The 16581-nt window shown below is 37.8% G+C and overlaps 1 protein-coding gene across 1 annotated transcript in view; it reads left to right on the top strand.

The window, feature by feature from the left end:
- The window catches only part of PDE3B (phosphodiesterase 3B), a 190382-nt gene that overhangs the window by 89266 nt on the left and 84535 nt on the right, over positions 1 to 16581 (top strand). The window lies entirely within an intron of this gene.

Raw genomic sequence — 16581 nt, 5'->3', positions numbered from 1 at the left:
TAACTTGCTAAAAAGCAAATGTCAGCAGAAGAATCTAATAGAATTCCATAAATACATTCCAAGTGATGAATATGCTCAATTATGATCAAATACTTGTGGACTGTTACCAATATTTGGCAGTGGATAGCTGTGTGAAAAGTCATTTTCAAACATGAAACTTGTAAAGTCTCATTACAGAAGAATATTTATAGATTTACATCGATTTTGATGATACAAGTAGCAACTTAGAGCTCTAATTAAAATGAAGTACTCTCCCAGCAAAAGAACTCTATTCTTCTCACTTGATAGACTTGCCTTACAAATAATTATACTCATTGTGTTTTGAATTTTGCTAATGAAATACTTTGTGGAAATAAATTTGTCTTTTATCATATGTGGCCCTTTCCATAAAATGTTTGTCAAACTTGTGCTAAATACTTACTCATTTATTTTTAAGTATGTTTATCAAACACAGAACAATAATTCTCTATTGGTAGGATTTAGTGTTTTTTTCTAGTATACTTCATTTACATGTAGGTATTTATGCTGGATGCCAAAAATAATAAAAAAGAAATTAAAAAACAAGGTCTGTATCATCAAAGGAAATTAATCTATTTGGGGACTTTATCATTCAGGGTCCCAGCAAGAAACAAATGGCACACACTCAAATGTAGTGATTGAGGATCATTTAATGAAGAACTATTTAAAAAAGTGCTCCATCTTAGAACCAGAGCTTGAAGATACAAAGATGGTTATAGGAACAGGGTCTCCAGGAGCAGCTGGGACTTACAGTGGAGGAATCCAGCTACTGTCAACCTGCTCTGTAAAGAAGGGCCTTCAGCCTCCTGGCCTGTAGATAACTTGACCTTATTCTCCTCCTGCCCTCTTACCTCCTACTGATGCCTCCTATAGTCCTCACCCCACAAAAGCCAGATGACAACTTTTTGATGCAATCCCTTAGCTTCCTAAGGGAAAAGTGCCACTTGGAAAGTGGATCTGAAGACAGCAAGATTATTTGCACAGTAATAACACTTGATAACTATTCTAAGTGTGAATACTCTGACAGCATGTACTTTAGACGATAGGATATCATTTGATCAGCATTTTTATAGTATTTCACATTTTAGGAAATGTCATTTTAGGAAATATACTTTTACAACATAACAAATTTAAGACAGTGCATTCTATTCTACATTGACATTTGGAACAGAAGTAATTCAGTCATTGGTATTCTAAACCAGTAATCCATAACTTCTGCATAAACTTGTTTTACTGTATAACAGAAGCTTACATTGTTTTAAGAAGTTAAGAACTCAGCCTCAGGAAAGAAAATAATGTATTATTACTATTATTTGTAATGAAAATTAATTATTTTAATATTTTTGTAAATTGCTATTCTCTATAGGATTAAAGAGATTTATGTAGTAGAGAGTGTGTATAAAAATAAATTACGAATATTCTGGTATAATACTGTCATTCAAATTATGGATCTTGTAGTCATACATGGTTTGAATTCTGGCTCTACCACCAAGTTGCCATGTAAGCTTGGACAAGTTCCTTTGGCTCTGTCAGTCACAGTTTATTGTAAAAATTAGAAAAACCAGAAAATTGTTTCAAGTCATAAGTGAGATAATGGCTTATAGTGAACTCTCAAAAAATGTTAATTATTAGTGGTATTAACAGATTCTGTAACTAAATTTTCAAATTTATTAAGTGGGACAAATGATATTTATAGGTTAATTCATTCTACAAATATTTGGAAGGCAGCTATTAGGTGCTAGGCATTCATTGGTAGATGTTGGGATCACAGTAGAAAGAAATCAGACCTTGTCTTCTGAGGCTTAAGATACGTAATTTTATATCTGATTTATATAACTAGTTAGTGAATTAGTAAACAGTGCCTACACTGATATGCATACTGGCAGCCTAATGGTTTATTCAGTTATTCTCATTGACTATCACCATACCCAAAAGAGTAGAGTAGTTTATTTCTCTAGTAGTTTGTAGTCAAGAGTTAACACTGTGCTAGACTCTCTACTCAGCAAAATGCCATGTTGGTGTGCATTGGCCTCCTAATAAATAAGCAACTGTTAACTAATAAAAAAAGACTATTGATTTGAAAATATAAATATTTTTATATTTTTATTTTTTTAAAGATTTATTTATTTATTTGAAAGAGTTACACAGAGAGAGAAGGAGGGGCAGAAAGAAGGAGAGAGAAGTCTTCCATCTGCTGGTTCACTCCCCAGATGGCTGCAACGGTGGAGCTGTGCCAATTCGAAGCCAAGAGCCAGGAGCTTCTTCCGGATCTCCCACATGGGTCAGGGGCCCAAGGACTTGAGCCATCTTGTACTGCTTTCCCAGGCCATAGCAGAGAGCTGGATTGGAAGTGGAGCAGCCAGGACTTGAAACCGGCACCCATATGGGATGCTGGCACTGCAGGCGGCAGCTTTACCTGCTACGCCACAGTGTTGACCCCAGAAATATTTTTGCCAGCCCCAGAAATATTTTTAAATTTAATGCTTTTATCATTGAAGGTCCTTAATATAATTATCTTATTTCTTTTTAACTTTCAAAAATAGATTTATTTAATTTTATTTGAAAGGCATAGTGACAGAGAGAGATGGAAAAGTCTTCCCCACTGGTTCACTCCCCAAATGCCCAAAACAGCCAAGGTTAGACCAGGCCAAAGCCAGGAACCAGGAACCTCAGCTGGGTCTCCCACATGGGATGCAGAGTCCCAACTACTTGAATCATCACTTGCTGCTTCCAGGATGTGCTTAGCAGGAAGTTGAAATCAGAAACAGAGCCTAAATTCGAACCCAAGCACGCTGGTATGGTATGCAGGTGTCTCAACTGGTATTTTAACTGCCATGCCAAACATCTGTACCTATCCTTATTTTTAACTGAACATTAAATTTGTACATATATATGGGACACAGTGAAACGTTTCAATACATGTATACATTGTGTTATGGACAATCTGGATAACCACATTTATTTTCTTTTCCATGGATTTTGAGCTGGAATGCTAGTTTTTATTGTGTGGCACAGAAAGTGCCATTGCTTGGGAAAAAATGTTATTCCATAATAAACAGTTAGTAGTTGCTCTTATTTTAAATAGCATCTCTAGAAGTTACTTGACACTTGATTTTGCTGTCTCAGTTTCTTTCACACTATAGTAGTCAATTCAGTTCTAATTCCATGACTTTGCTTCTTCTGTGAAATTTAATACACAGAAAATTGGTGTTTAGTGGTCCTCTACTTTGTGAAGTTTTTCTAAAAATGTAAATTTATCTGTATGTTTAAAGTTTTTAAAAAAAGCCACTTTGCTTATGCAAGACATGAAACTTTAGAATATTTTGTCTTATCAGTTTAGGGTAGCAGGATGATCCCTAGGGAATCTAATTTTTAATAGACAAGAGGTTCCCAGTATCTTTGTTTTCTTAATTTTAAACTCAGTTATCATGACAAAACATGTTTACTCAACTAATGCCTAGCAATGTCAAATAGATACTGCTGGCAATTTGAATAATTTCCATCTGACAAATAAAAATGACAACCTTTCATTTTAAGTAAATTAGTTTGTATAAATTTATTTATAAGATTATTGGTTACCTCAAATCTACTTTGATGCTTTCTGTTTATTTTCTTGAATACTTGTATCTTGTAAATTTAACTTTCATTTCTAAAATAAAGGCAGGTAGGGTCCTTGGTCAGTGTATCTCTGTTAATATTTCAGTCTATCTGTAAAAAGGAATTTCACACAAGTGATAAGTAAACATTCTTAGAAATACCTGTGCTACTTTCCTGTATACTTTTTTTAAAAAAAGATTTATTTATTTATTTGAGAGGTAGAGTTATAGACAGACAGGGAGAGACAGAAAGTCTTCCATCTGCTGGTTCACTTCCCAGATGGCCTCAATGGCTAGAGCTGCGCCGATCCGAAACCAGGAGCCAGGACTTCTTCAGATCTCTCACTCTGTCACTGTAGAAAAGCTGTGGAGTTCTTGTCTTTGTGCAAGAAAGAATTTAGGCATGAGACAGAGAGCAGTGGAACGCAAAGTAGCAAGGTTTATTAGGGGTAGGACATCTGTAAGAACAGATGGTTCCTCTCCAGACAGAACCTGAGACAGTGCTGCTTGGTTTACATTTAGGCTGGGGTTTTTAAGAGAATGGGTCTTGGCTTCCTGCCTTTCCTCTTCCACCCTCCTTTTTCTCCTCCAGAACAAAGAACTTGTTGGGTGTAAATAGGAAAAATTCAGTTTACCACTGAGGTTGCCAGGGGAAGTCTTGCTGGTGTTGGCCAAAGGCTTCTTTCTAGGGTGCCTGCCTTAGAGGAAGGATGTTCATCAGGCCAGGTAGAAGGGGCTGGACTGGGACTGCCTGGAAGGTTATCAGGGACTAGGCAGGACTTTGAAATGCAGATGCTGGGTACAGATGCTGGACTGCTGCAGATGTCATTTTCCTTAGGCCTTTCTCACACACATAGGCTAATTTCTAACTTCCTCCCTAACAACCCCAGTCAGGGGCCCAAGCACTTGGGCCATCTTCCACTGCTTTCCCAGGCCATTACCAGGGAGTTGGATTGGAAGTGGAACAGCTGGGACTTGAACTGGCACCCATATGGGATGACGGGGCCGCAGAGGCTAAGCCCACTCCGCCACAGTACCGGCCGTTCCTATATACTTTTTGTATGAAAGGCCTTTTATTGTTTTGGAGATAGCCATTTGGCAAAATCTGAGTTCTTTATTTTGGTCCTGAGTCTTTACCATTTTGGTAGTGTGTTTGTGAGATTGAATAACCTAATTTCTGATTGTTGCTTGAAAGCAGTTACTGCTTTAAAGGAAAAAGCTTCATTATTTAAGGAATACTTCCATTGTGGACTTCAAATATTTCTTCTATTTTAAGTGTAAATATATAACAGGGATTAAGAAATAGGAAATAGAGACTAGAAACCCAGGAAAACAGAAAGATGCCAATACAATTAGAAAGTGCCAAGCAGTTTTTGTTGCTAGATTCTCCCCACCCCCTACTTTTGGTTTGAGGAGATAATTACATGTGAGTTTGGCTGGAAGATGGGTTGGTAGAATTATAAAGGCTTGTCTCACCTAAGACTAAATGGCTTATTTGTTTCCTTGAAGTCTACAGATATTTTAGCTGAGTAAAGTTAGGCAGAGGTAAGAAAGACAATAGTTACTCTCTGTGGTCCCTGTTTTCATTATGTGTAAAATGAAAAGATTGGAATTCTTAGCTTTAAAATTCACATCAGCTGAAAAATACTCTGTGTTAACGTTAGTTAACGACGGTTTTTTTGGGGGAGGTAATGAAAAAGTCTTGATTTTGACTGTGGTGATGGCTGTACAGCTGCACATAAGACATTAATTGTATGGTGGGTGGATTGTATCTTTTTAAAATATAAATTTATTTATTTGAAAGACAGAGTGGCAGAGGCAGAGGGGAGAGAGAGAGAAAGTCTTCTATCCACTGGTTCACATGTCAAATGGCCGCAACGGCTGGAGCTGGGCCAATCCAAAGCCAGGAACCAGGAACTTCTGGGTCTCCCACGAGGGTACAGAGGCCCAATCACTTGGGCCATCTTCTACTGCTTTTCCAGGCCATAGCAGAGAGCTGGATCAGAAGTGGAACAGCTGGGCCTCAAACTGGCACCTGTATGAGATGTGGGCACTGCAAGTGGTAGCTTTACTGTACGCCACAGTGCTGGCCCCTACATGATATTTTAACAAGATAAAAATGGCTTTGAAGATTTGTATAAAGTGGATAGAATGTTAAAGGGAAAATTGGGAGGAAGCTATTAAAAAATGATGTGATAAAAATGTGAAAACTGATCATTGATAGGATAAAATGTGAAAAATGCAGTGGTGATAGAAAATTAGAAATACCTAGATCAAATTAGGTTGGAATGGAGAAGGAGAGGAGGAATTTTAAAAACTGAGCCATCTATTCACTCAACAAACCTAGGTTTCATGAAATTAGAAAATCAGAATAGTAATACTGATCTTGTAGGACTGAAGCTCCAGCAGAGTTCCTAGCATAGTAAACATACAAACTTTTTTTTTTTTTTTTGACAGGCAGAATTAGACAGAGAGAGAGACAGAGTGAAAGGTCTTCCTTCTGTTGGTTCACCCCCCAAATGGCCGCTATGGCCGGTGCACTGTGCTGATCTGAAGCTAGGAGCCAGGTGCCTCCCTCTGGTCTCCCATGTGGGTGCAGGGCCCAAGCACTTGGGCCATCCTCCACTGCGCTCCCGGGCCACAGCAGAGAGCTGGACTGGAAGAGGAATAACCGGGACAGAATCCGGTACCCCAACCGGGACTAGAACCCGGGGTGCCAGCACCGCAGGCGGAGGATTAGCCTAGTGAGCCGCGGCACCAGGCCATACAAACTTGCATTCTCTTTGGTTGCCTGTGGTTTGCTGGACTTGGGATACCTCCTTTCTTTGGTATAATTGCAGTGAAACAGAAATTTCAGGGCATTAAAAACAGATACTGATTAAAAAGTTACACCCACCATTTATTCCTTTTAAAATGCACAACTGCAAAAATATTTAGATATTATCTATGATGCTCCCCATCCTTTGTCCAAAATCGGAAAGCTTCAACAGTCAGATTAGTCCTTGGACCATACTAGTGTTGATGATTATAATGGTGAAGGGCTAGTTAGAGTAGGCAGACTGTTGAGGAGTATCAGCCTGGAACTGAGCCCCTTTAGGGAATTTTCAAGCTCTTTCCCAGCAGAGTATTCTAACTCTTTTCATTACTGCTCTTGGGACAGAGATTACAGATTAATGATGAAATATATTTATGACCTCTGCCCATGGTAAGATAACATTAGGACTCTCCTTGTATTATTTGAAAAATAAGTGTTCACTGTCTGAACACATTAAAGAGGCATAGATATCAAAAGAGACAAGAACAGAATTCCTAAACAGAGACATTCTTTCAGAGAGTGTGCCTCTGTTAGTTTTTATTTTTCTTTATATTTAACTGTTTTACCAATAAGTCTGATGTGTTTGGTTGACTTGTTTGGGGGAAAAGAGCAACCTAGCCTCCTCTGAGTCATAACTCAGTGGTTATTAGATTGATACACTGTTGACAGCTTGGGTTCTAGCATGATACTACTTGCACTATTGTATTGATTGATGGGGACAGTTCTAGATTTGGTCACAAAACTAACAATTTAGGCAAATCTGCCATCTCCCCAAAAGGACCTTAGCTTTTGATTTCTCTTTAAGATTATCTTTTCAGACCTAGAGCTAAGTTTGCAATCTTGATTGTAAGCCATGCATGGGATTCTATGATATTAGTATATTTTCATGTGATCCTGAATTGTTCAAGTATCTTAGTAAGGTCTTTAAATATTGCTGTTACAAATCTAATCTCTTACTTGCTTAAAATTATCCTGAAAATTTTATTACAACCCCCCCCAAAAAAAGATATGAGTAAAATAGAAATTATATTCCTAGAAGGCTTATAATCACAGTTTCTTCAGTTATTTTTGATTTCTTTTCTTGGAATGTATAGTTCTTGGTGGAATGTAAAAACTGTATCACAAATGGCGATAAAAGTTTGCTCATGGGGCTGGCATCTTGTTAAAGTGCATCTGGTTAAAGTGCTGCCTGTGACACCAACATAACATATGGGCATTGGGTTGCATTTCAGGTGCTCTACTTCCGGTCTAGCTTTCTGCCACCCATGTGGGCATCTGCCACCCTGAAAGAAGTTTGTGGCTCCTGACTTCAGCCTCGCCTAGCCCTGTTTGTTGCAGCTATTTGGGGAGTGGATGGAGGATTCTCTCTCTCTATCTCTCTCTCTCGACCCCCCCCCCCCGCCAACACACTTTCTCTGTCTCTTTCGCTGTAACTCTTCTTTTCAAATAAATAAATCTTGAAAATAAATGAATTAATAAATAATAATGTGCGAAATGTAAAAAAGTTCACTCAATAGGTTAGAGAAACCAGTTGAAACCTGGACCAAGAAATATATCTAAAAGATAGGGGAGAGAAGTAAGTAGGTGAAACTTGAAAATACCTAGAAAGAATAAGATTACTAGTAAAATAGAGGCTATTTCACATTACACTTAGAAAATTGTTCATAGTACTTGAATTCTGTTAACACACTAATTAGATTTCAGCTACATAGATTGTTTTATAACTCTGTGGTAGTTCTGAAAAAAAAAGTAGGCACTTTACTCAATTTCAGAACATTCAAACAAACAAATAAATAAAACAGTCCTCTGAAAGTTAAAGTATAAAAAATGTTTAACACTTAGTTTTATCAGTATCATAGAGAGATTTAAGGAATGGGTACTTGTACAGGTTAAAACTCTATGTATTTTAAATAGTATGTAACTTCAATACTTTCTTATTTAGTTTCCTTAACCATGATTATTCCCCCCCTTTTTAATTTTTTATTTGAAAGAGTTAGAGAGAGAGGTGGAGAAAGAGACAGAGAGAGGTCTTCCATCTGTTGGTTCACTCCCCAGATGGCTGCAACGGCTGGAGCTCAGCTAATCCGAAGTCAAGAGCCAGGAACTTCTACAGGGTCTCCCATGTGAGTGCAGGGGCCCAAGGACTTTGGCCATCTTCTACTGCTTTTCCGGGCCATAGCAGAGAGTGGGATTGGCAGAGGAGCAGCTGGGACTAGAACCTGCGCCCATAAAGGATGCTAGTGCTTCAGGCTGGGGCTTTAATCCACTGTGCCACAGTGCAGGCCCCTCCCTTTTCTTTAAAATGTCTTTTTTTCTGATTCTGTACTTGACCAAAAAAATTATATACATATTATATAAAATCTGATATATCAATACAGCTTCAGAAAATCAGACCTGAGAATAGTGTTATGTTATTATTTTATTTTGAATTTATTAAGGAAAAAAAAAAGCAAAGATATGGGAAATGGTCTTTATTGAACTGACTGGCATGTTCAAGGAACAGGAGGTATACCAGTATAGTTGTAGAGGCCATTGTTCAAAGCTCAGAGTTTTTGTGTGGGCTGGGAAATGATTGAGAATGTAGACAGAGACATGACCTGATGTGACTTAAAAGTCTAAAAGGATCACTTTGACTGCTGTGTTGAACATAGATTATGGTTGGGCAAGAGGAAACGGGGTATGTAGAAGGCTATAGTACTAATCTAGGCAAGAGATTATGGTGGTTTAGGCTAAAGTAAGAGCAGTGAAGATATGAGAAGAGTTCATATTCTGAAAGTATTTTTTAAAAGTAGAGATATGTTTTGAAAGTAGAGATAACCTGTTCTTTTAGCATCGTAGAAGATACTGAAATTAGAGGTTAATAAACTTGAGTTAAGATCTGGCTCTGCCCTGTGCCAGCTGACATGTGACAGAACTTAGTATCATTTAAGGGTCCAGAGAGAAAAGGAATTCACTCAAAGGTGGTTCTGATGAAAATATTTGAATAAAGAGTCTTCTTTGTGAAGATAAGTAGGGTTGAAACTAGCCCCTTTGGGAAGCTGTTAATCTCACCAGGGACTGAAAGAAGGGAAATGGTGTTTGCAGAGTTTAGTGATGGCTGAAGCTGTGAAGGGAAGGCAACAGGTAAGAGCTATAATCATGGAAGAACACAGCTGTTGCCAGAGACAACTGATGCGTAGGCAAGGAGTGATCTCTGTCTCCTTTCAATCTCCAGTTTCCTGCTGTTTGCTCCCATTGGCCAAAGCTAAGCAGGAGCCTGCTGCAAGGTTACTCAAGTGATATGGAATATAAGGTCAGCCTCTGTAGGGTACAAAAAATGGCAAAGAAGGAATCTTGGAAGCAAATGCAGAATAATAAGTATAACCACTAAGCCTCAACTTCTCCATATTTAAAATTGAACCACTTGCAGAATTGCTGTGATTTTTACATGCATTTTTGAGTGTTTGGCATATTGTTGGGACATAGTAGTGTTTAGTAAATGATAAGTATAAGAAAATGTTGCATAATAGTTAACAATGCTTAATGCTTTGAAATTAAGCAGATCCAGATTTACATTATGTCTCTTTGCAACTTACTAGTCATGTGACTGTTGGCAGTGTCTGTTTTGTCAACTTTAAAATGGATAAATAAGATTGGCCACAGAGACTTCTAGTAAAGATTAAGGACATGGTATATTTCAAGTCTCTAATGTAGTGCTGGTACATAGCATGCAGTGTAAGTCACTACTTCCATTATCATATTGTTTGATTAGTAGGAATAGTAAACAAGATTAGTTTCCAAGTAATACTAGTCTTCCTTCCTTATCCCCCACCCCCCGCCAACCCTCCCTCCCACATTAACCTTTTCTTCTGCTTCTTAGTGTTTCTGCATAGGTTTCTCTGTCATGTAAGGATGCAGGTTACTGTAATTTTTGTACTTTAAGCTAGAAAGCATAGCTTTAGTAAGACTTTTTGGCTGTTTATTTTGTTTTTGATTTATGTTTGATAAACACAATCAAAGAGTTAAAATAATTTTCTTTTTTGGAACTGTGTAGAAAAGTATAGAAGTAGAAAACAGTTGTAAATACTGAAATTCAATTTCATTAGCATAGATTTATATATGAAGTTCAGGAAAAATGTCACCAAAAATAATATTTCTAACAGTTAATCCAAAGGTGTACCATAATAATAATCTTATAAGTTTCACAAAAATGTAGCAGTTCTGTAAGTTTGATTTGAGGGCACATATATGCTTTTGCATTTTGGCTACAGTGGGAACAATGAAATAAAACCTCATTGACGTAATTAAACCTGATAACATCTCCTGATTTTGCTGTTGATGTTTCACTGTGGTTTTGTTGGTTTTGTAGAGTTCTGTAAAGCATGTTAGACTTGTAAACATATTCAAACAGAAACTTTTATCAGGATTCAACTTTAAAATCACAAAGAAAAAGTACATTTAAATAAAGGTATGGTCTTTGGTACACTTTATCAAATAAACTAAAAAGACATTTAATAGTATGTACCTCCTATGTTATTTAAATAAAATATTCCTTTTCTTTAAATTAGTTTTGAACATATAACCACAGTGTGCAAAGATACAATAATTTCTGATAGTGTATTTCTGATAGTGTAAGTTTAGAAACAGGTAGATATAATAATAGAAATTCCTAAAACCAAATTAAAATTTTTTTCTTTTTTCTTTTCTTTTTTTTTTTTTTTGACAGAGTTAGACAGTGAAAGAGAGAGACAGAGAGAAAGGTTTTCCTTCCGTTGGTTCACCCCCCAAATGGCTGCTATGGCTGGAGCTATGCCGATTCGAAGCCAGGAGCCAGGTGCCTCCTCCTGGTCTCCCACGCGGGTGCAGGTGCCCAAGGACCTGGGCCATCCTCCACTGCTTTCCCGGGCCACAGCAGAGAGCTAGACTGGAAGAGGAGCAACTGGGACTAGAACCCGGCGCCCGTATGGGATGCCGGCGCCACAGGTGGAGGATTAACCAAGTGAGCCACGGTGCCGGCCCCCAAATTAAAATTTTAGTCAAAGTGTGTGTCTTATAAGTGTAATAGAATCATATTTTGAAAATGTGACATAATCACTCTAACTTTTTTAAAAACCGTAATTCAAAATTTAAAGTTTATATGCCTAAAATTTTGCTGATGTGGAAACAAGGCATATTACAGAGCATTTGCTATTTACATAGAACTAAAATTTTTTTTAAAAACTTTGCTTTTATATAGGGAGAATGAATACTTGGACCAATATTTCTTAAATTTTTTTTTGACAGGCAGAGTGGACAGTGAAAGAGAGAGACAGAGAGAAAGGTCTTCCTTTTTCTGTTGGTTCACCCCCCAGTGGCCGCTGCGGCCGGTGCGTTGTGGCCGGTGCACCACGCTGATCCGAAGCCAAGAGCCAGGTGCTTCTCCTGGTCTCCCATGTGGGTGCAGGGCCCAAGCACTTGGGCCATCCTCCACTGCACTCCCGGGCCACAGCAGAGAGCTGGCCTGGAAGAGGAGCAACCAGGACAGAATCCGGCGCTACGATGGGGACTAGAACCCAATGTGCTGGCACCGCAGGTGGAAGAATAGCCTATTGAGCCGCAGCGCTGGCCAAATTTTTTAATATATATGTACCATCCACAATACGTTCAGTGTTCAGTGTTCATGGTAGCCATCTACCAATTTTAGGTATAAAAATTTCATCACAATTTTTAAAAACAAAAAACAAATTTTATAACCATGTATATTATTTGTGATATATCTTTCCAGCTCAGTGATGACTGTAAATAAATTGTATTGTAGTTTCATTCTTTTTTTTTTAAAGATTTATTTATTTATTTGGGAAGCAGAGTTACAGACACAGAGAGGGAGAGACAGAGAGAAAGGTCTTCCGTTTGCTGGAAGACTTCCCAAATGGCTGCAAGGGGTGGAGCTGGGCCCATCTGAAGGCAGGAGCCAGGAGCTTCTTCTGCAGGTTCAAGGGCCCAAGAACTTGTGCCATCTTCCACAGCTTTCCTAGACCATTAGTAGAGAGCTGGATCAGAAGAAGAGCAGCCAGAACCTGAACTGGCGCTCATATGGGATGCTGGCAGTGCAGGTAGAGGCTTAACCTACTATGCCACAGCACCGGCCCCTGTAGGTTCATTCTATATCCAATCATATTTTTGTCTTTTCTATTTCTTTTAATTAAAAAAATACACCCAAAATGGTAATTTATGAGGGAAGGTAGCAATTGTTTGTTGACTGTTGGTTTTGAATATTCAGGTTAAGCTTAGACGTCATATATATTATATAACTGTAATTATAAAGAATTTCTCAATGAAGACTACTTTTAGTGCTATATTGGTTGCTAAATTGATGAGCATTATATTTAAAAAGCATGAGATATGACAGTTCTTTGCATTTTTTTAAAAAAAGGTTATTTACTGTTTATTTTAAAGACAAGAGTCACAAACAGGCTGGGGAGAGATTTTCTATCTGCTGGTTTATTCTTCAAATGCCCACAACACCCAGGATTGGGCCAGGCCAAAGCTAGGAGCCTGGACTCTATTTGATTACTCCAAGCCAAGTACTTAGGCTACCGTCTTTTGCCTTCTTGGATGCACAGCAGAAAGCTGGATTGGAAGCAGAGGTGCCAGGACTGGAACTGGCACACAAATATGGGATGTGAGTGTCCCAAATGGCAGCTTAACTCACTGCACCATAACACCTGCCTCAGTTCTTTGCATTTTTTTGAAAAAAAAAAAACAAACCCTCTTTTATTATATTTGGTCCTACTTTATATTTGATTTTTATATTTGATTTTTAATAAATTTCTATTTGTTTCATTTTTTCACAGCAAACTGAAAAGATGTGTATGCTTTGTGGCCAGAAATGGAGAGTTTTACATTTGTACTATTTCTTTAACATTGAATCATGCCTAGTACATGTGTTTTATCCACCAGCTCTTTTCTGTGAATAAGAGCAGTGTGCAACTTATTGTCATACTGTCATTGATTTGCAAAGACTTTTGCTGCACAAATAAAGGATTTCCTTTTAGAATTGATTCTATGTCTGATTTCCCAGTCTTTATCATCATTTACAAAATAATCACTAAATAGGAAAAAAAGAAGGGATCCTTTTGGGGCAGGTGTTTGTCATAGCAGTTGGGATGCTTGCATCCCATATTGGAATTGCCTGCATTTGAATTCCACTTGTACTCCTGATTCCAGCTTCCTGCTAGTGCATACCCTGGGAGGTAGCAGGTGATGGCTGAAGTAACTGGGTCCCTGCCATGGATCTAAAAGATTCATACATTCATTTTCTCTCTTCTCTCTCTCTCTCTCTCCCTTTCAAATAAGAATTTTTTTTAAAAAAATATTTTAGCATGGGATTTTCAGTTATAAGCACATTAAAAATTTGTTATTTCTTCTCATGTGTATTATGCATTACTAAGAGTTGATTTTGACATGCCTGAATTTATTCAGCAACAAAGAAACTGCTGTATACAAATGTAACTCTTTTACATTTAATGCCTTTTCTATTCTGTGATTCCCAAAGTGTCATATGGAAAGTATGTTTTGGAAATTATTTGATCTGTTCTCTCTTTCAGCATAATATTTATCATTTGTGTTACTTGTTTCATAAATCTGTCAGCATGGTTAATCTTTTAAGTGCTTTTGCTTTGAGGACCACAGAATCTAAATAATACGTTTTTTTGTTTTGAATCTCCTGAACTATTTATTTATTATTTTTTTCTTTTTTTTTTACCCCAAAGAAACCATTTATTTAATGAGTACAAAATTCACACATACAACTTTAGGAATATAGTGATTCTCATCCTACCCACCCTTCCACCCAACCTCCTCCTCCTTCTCCCATTCCCAGTCCCACTCTCCATTAAAAAAAAATTGTTCCTTGATAGTCAAGACAAGGGCTGTTCAAGTCATTGCTTCTCAAAGTATCAATTTCACTTCTACAGATTTCCTTTTAGGTGCTTTATTAGTTATCACAGATAAGGGAAAACTGATGGTATTTGTCCCTTTGGGACTGGCTTATTTCACTATGTATAATGTTTTCCAGATTCATCCATTTTGTTGCAAATGACTGGATTTAATTTTTTTTTTTACTGCTGTGTAGTATTGCATAGAGTACATATCCCATAATTTCTTTATCTAGTCTTCAGTTGATGGGCATTTAGGTTGATTCCATGTCTTAGCTATTGTAAATTGAGCTACAATAAACATGGCAGTGTAGATAACTCTTTTCTTTGCTTATTCATTTCCCTTGGGTAAATTCCCAGGAATGGGATGGCTGGGTCATATGGTAGGTATATATTCAGATTTCTGAGATATCTCCAAACTGATTTCCATGGTGGTTTTACCAGTTTACATTCCCACTAACAGGATTAGAAGGCCTGTTTAGTGAAATAATAACAGAAAATTTCCCCAATTTGGAGAAAGAAAGGGGCATCCAAATACAGGAAGCACAGAGAACTCCTAATAGACAGGACCAGAAAAGATCTTCACCATGACACGTTGTAGTCAAACTCTCCACAGTAAAACATAAAGAAAAGATTCTAAAATGTGCACAAGAGAAACGCCAGATTACTTTTGGAGGATCTCCAATTAGACTCACAGCAGACTTCTCATCAGAAATCCTGCAGACTAGGAAAGAATGGCGAGATATAGTCCAAGTCTTAAGAAGAAAAAGCAGTCAACCCAGAATACTATACCATGCAAAGTTCTCATTTATGAACGAAGGTGAAATAAAGACCTTCCATGACAAACAGAAACAAAGAATTTGTCACCACCCGTCCTGCCCTGCGGAAGGTACTTAAGGATGTGCTGCACACAGAAGCACAGAAACACGGTCAGTACTGAAGAAGAAGATAAAGGAAGGAAAGCTCTCAATAAAAGTACAAAGGAAATAAAAAGTAAACAATCGGAATAGTTATGAAAAATGGCAGGGCAAAGTTGTTACTTATCAAGTCACTTTGAATGTAAATGGCCTTAACTAAGACACAGACTGGCTGAATGGAATAAAAAACAAAACCCATCTATTTGCTGCCTACAAGAAACACATCTCACCTTTATTGTTTTTATCTCTTCTCTTTTAGAAACAAATATTTTCAAATTTCATAAAATAAAGCAGTATGTACTTGTATTAGAAAAATTCTGTTGGTGTATCAAAGAGGTTTTTATGCTTTGTTTGAAGTTTTTCTGGCTTCCTGTCATTATTTGATAAAGTTTGAAAGTTGATAATGTGCAGAAGTATGTAGAATGAATGAATGATCGGTCTAAAAAAAGAGAGAGAAATCAGCTTTTAGATAGTTGCTGTTATATGTCCTCATAACATTTTTGTTTTTACACATTTATATGGGATTATTATGCCTACAGGTTTATATTCTGTTTGCATTAGAGTTCTGTTCCTGATTTAGCTTTAACATTCATTTTGAGTTACTTGTTACTATTTTTATCATTACCTTAGGCTTTAGAAAACCTATGATCCACTTATTTTTATTGGTGATATAATATAATATAATTCAAATAATACAAATTAAATAGATACATGTAAACAATAACATTGAAATGGCATTTTAGCTAATGTGATTTGTAGTCTTATAGAATAATGTAGGCCTTAGGGCACGTGCCCAGCTTAATTTTGAGAATATAGTTATTAAGGGCTGCCACTGTGGCATAACAGGTAAAGCTGCCACCTGTAGTGCCGACATCCCATATGGATGCTGGTTCCAGTACCTGCTGCCTGACTTCTGATCCAGCTCTCTGCTTTGGCCTGAGAAAGCAGTGGTGGATGACCCAAGTGCTTGGGCCCCCTGCAGCTGCGTGGGAGACCCGGTGGAGGTTCTTGGCTCTTGGCTTCCATTTGGCTCAGCTCTGGCTGTTACAGCCATTTTGAGGGAGAACCAGTGGATTGAGGATCTCTGTTTTTCTCTCTGTTTCTGCCTCTGCTTCTTTGTAACTCTGACTTTCAAATAAATAAATCTTAAAATATATATATATAGAGAGAGAAGCCAGCGCCGTGGCGCAGTGAGTTAAAGTCCCAGACTGCAGCGCCAGCATCCCAAATGGGCACCGGTTCAAGTCCTGGCTGCTCCACTTCTGATCCAGCTCTCTGCTATGGCCTGGAAATGCAGTAGAAGATGGCCCAACTCCTTGGATCCCTGCACCTGTGTGGGA

The sequence above is a fragment of the Oryctolagus cuniculus genome, chromosome 1, assembly GCF_964237555.1.
Source record: "Oryctolagus cuniculus chromosome 1, mOryCun1.1, whole genome shotgun sequence".
NCBI lineage: Eukaryota > Metazoa > Chordata > Mammalia > Lagomorpha > Leporidae > Oryctolagus > Oryctolagus cuniculus.
This window is presented reverse-complemented; position numbering and strand designations above follow the sequence as displayed.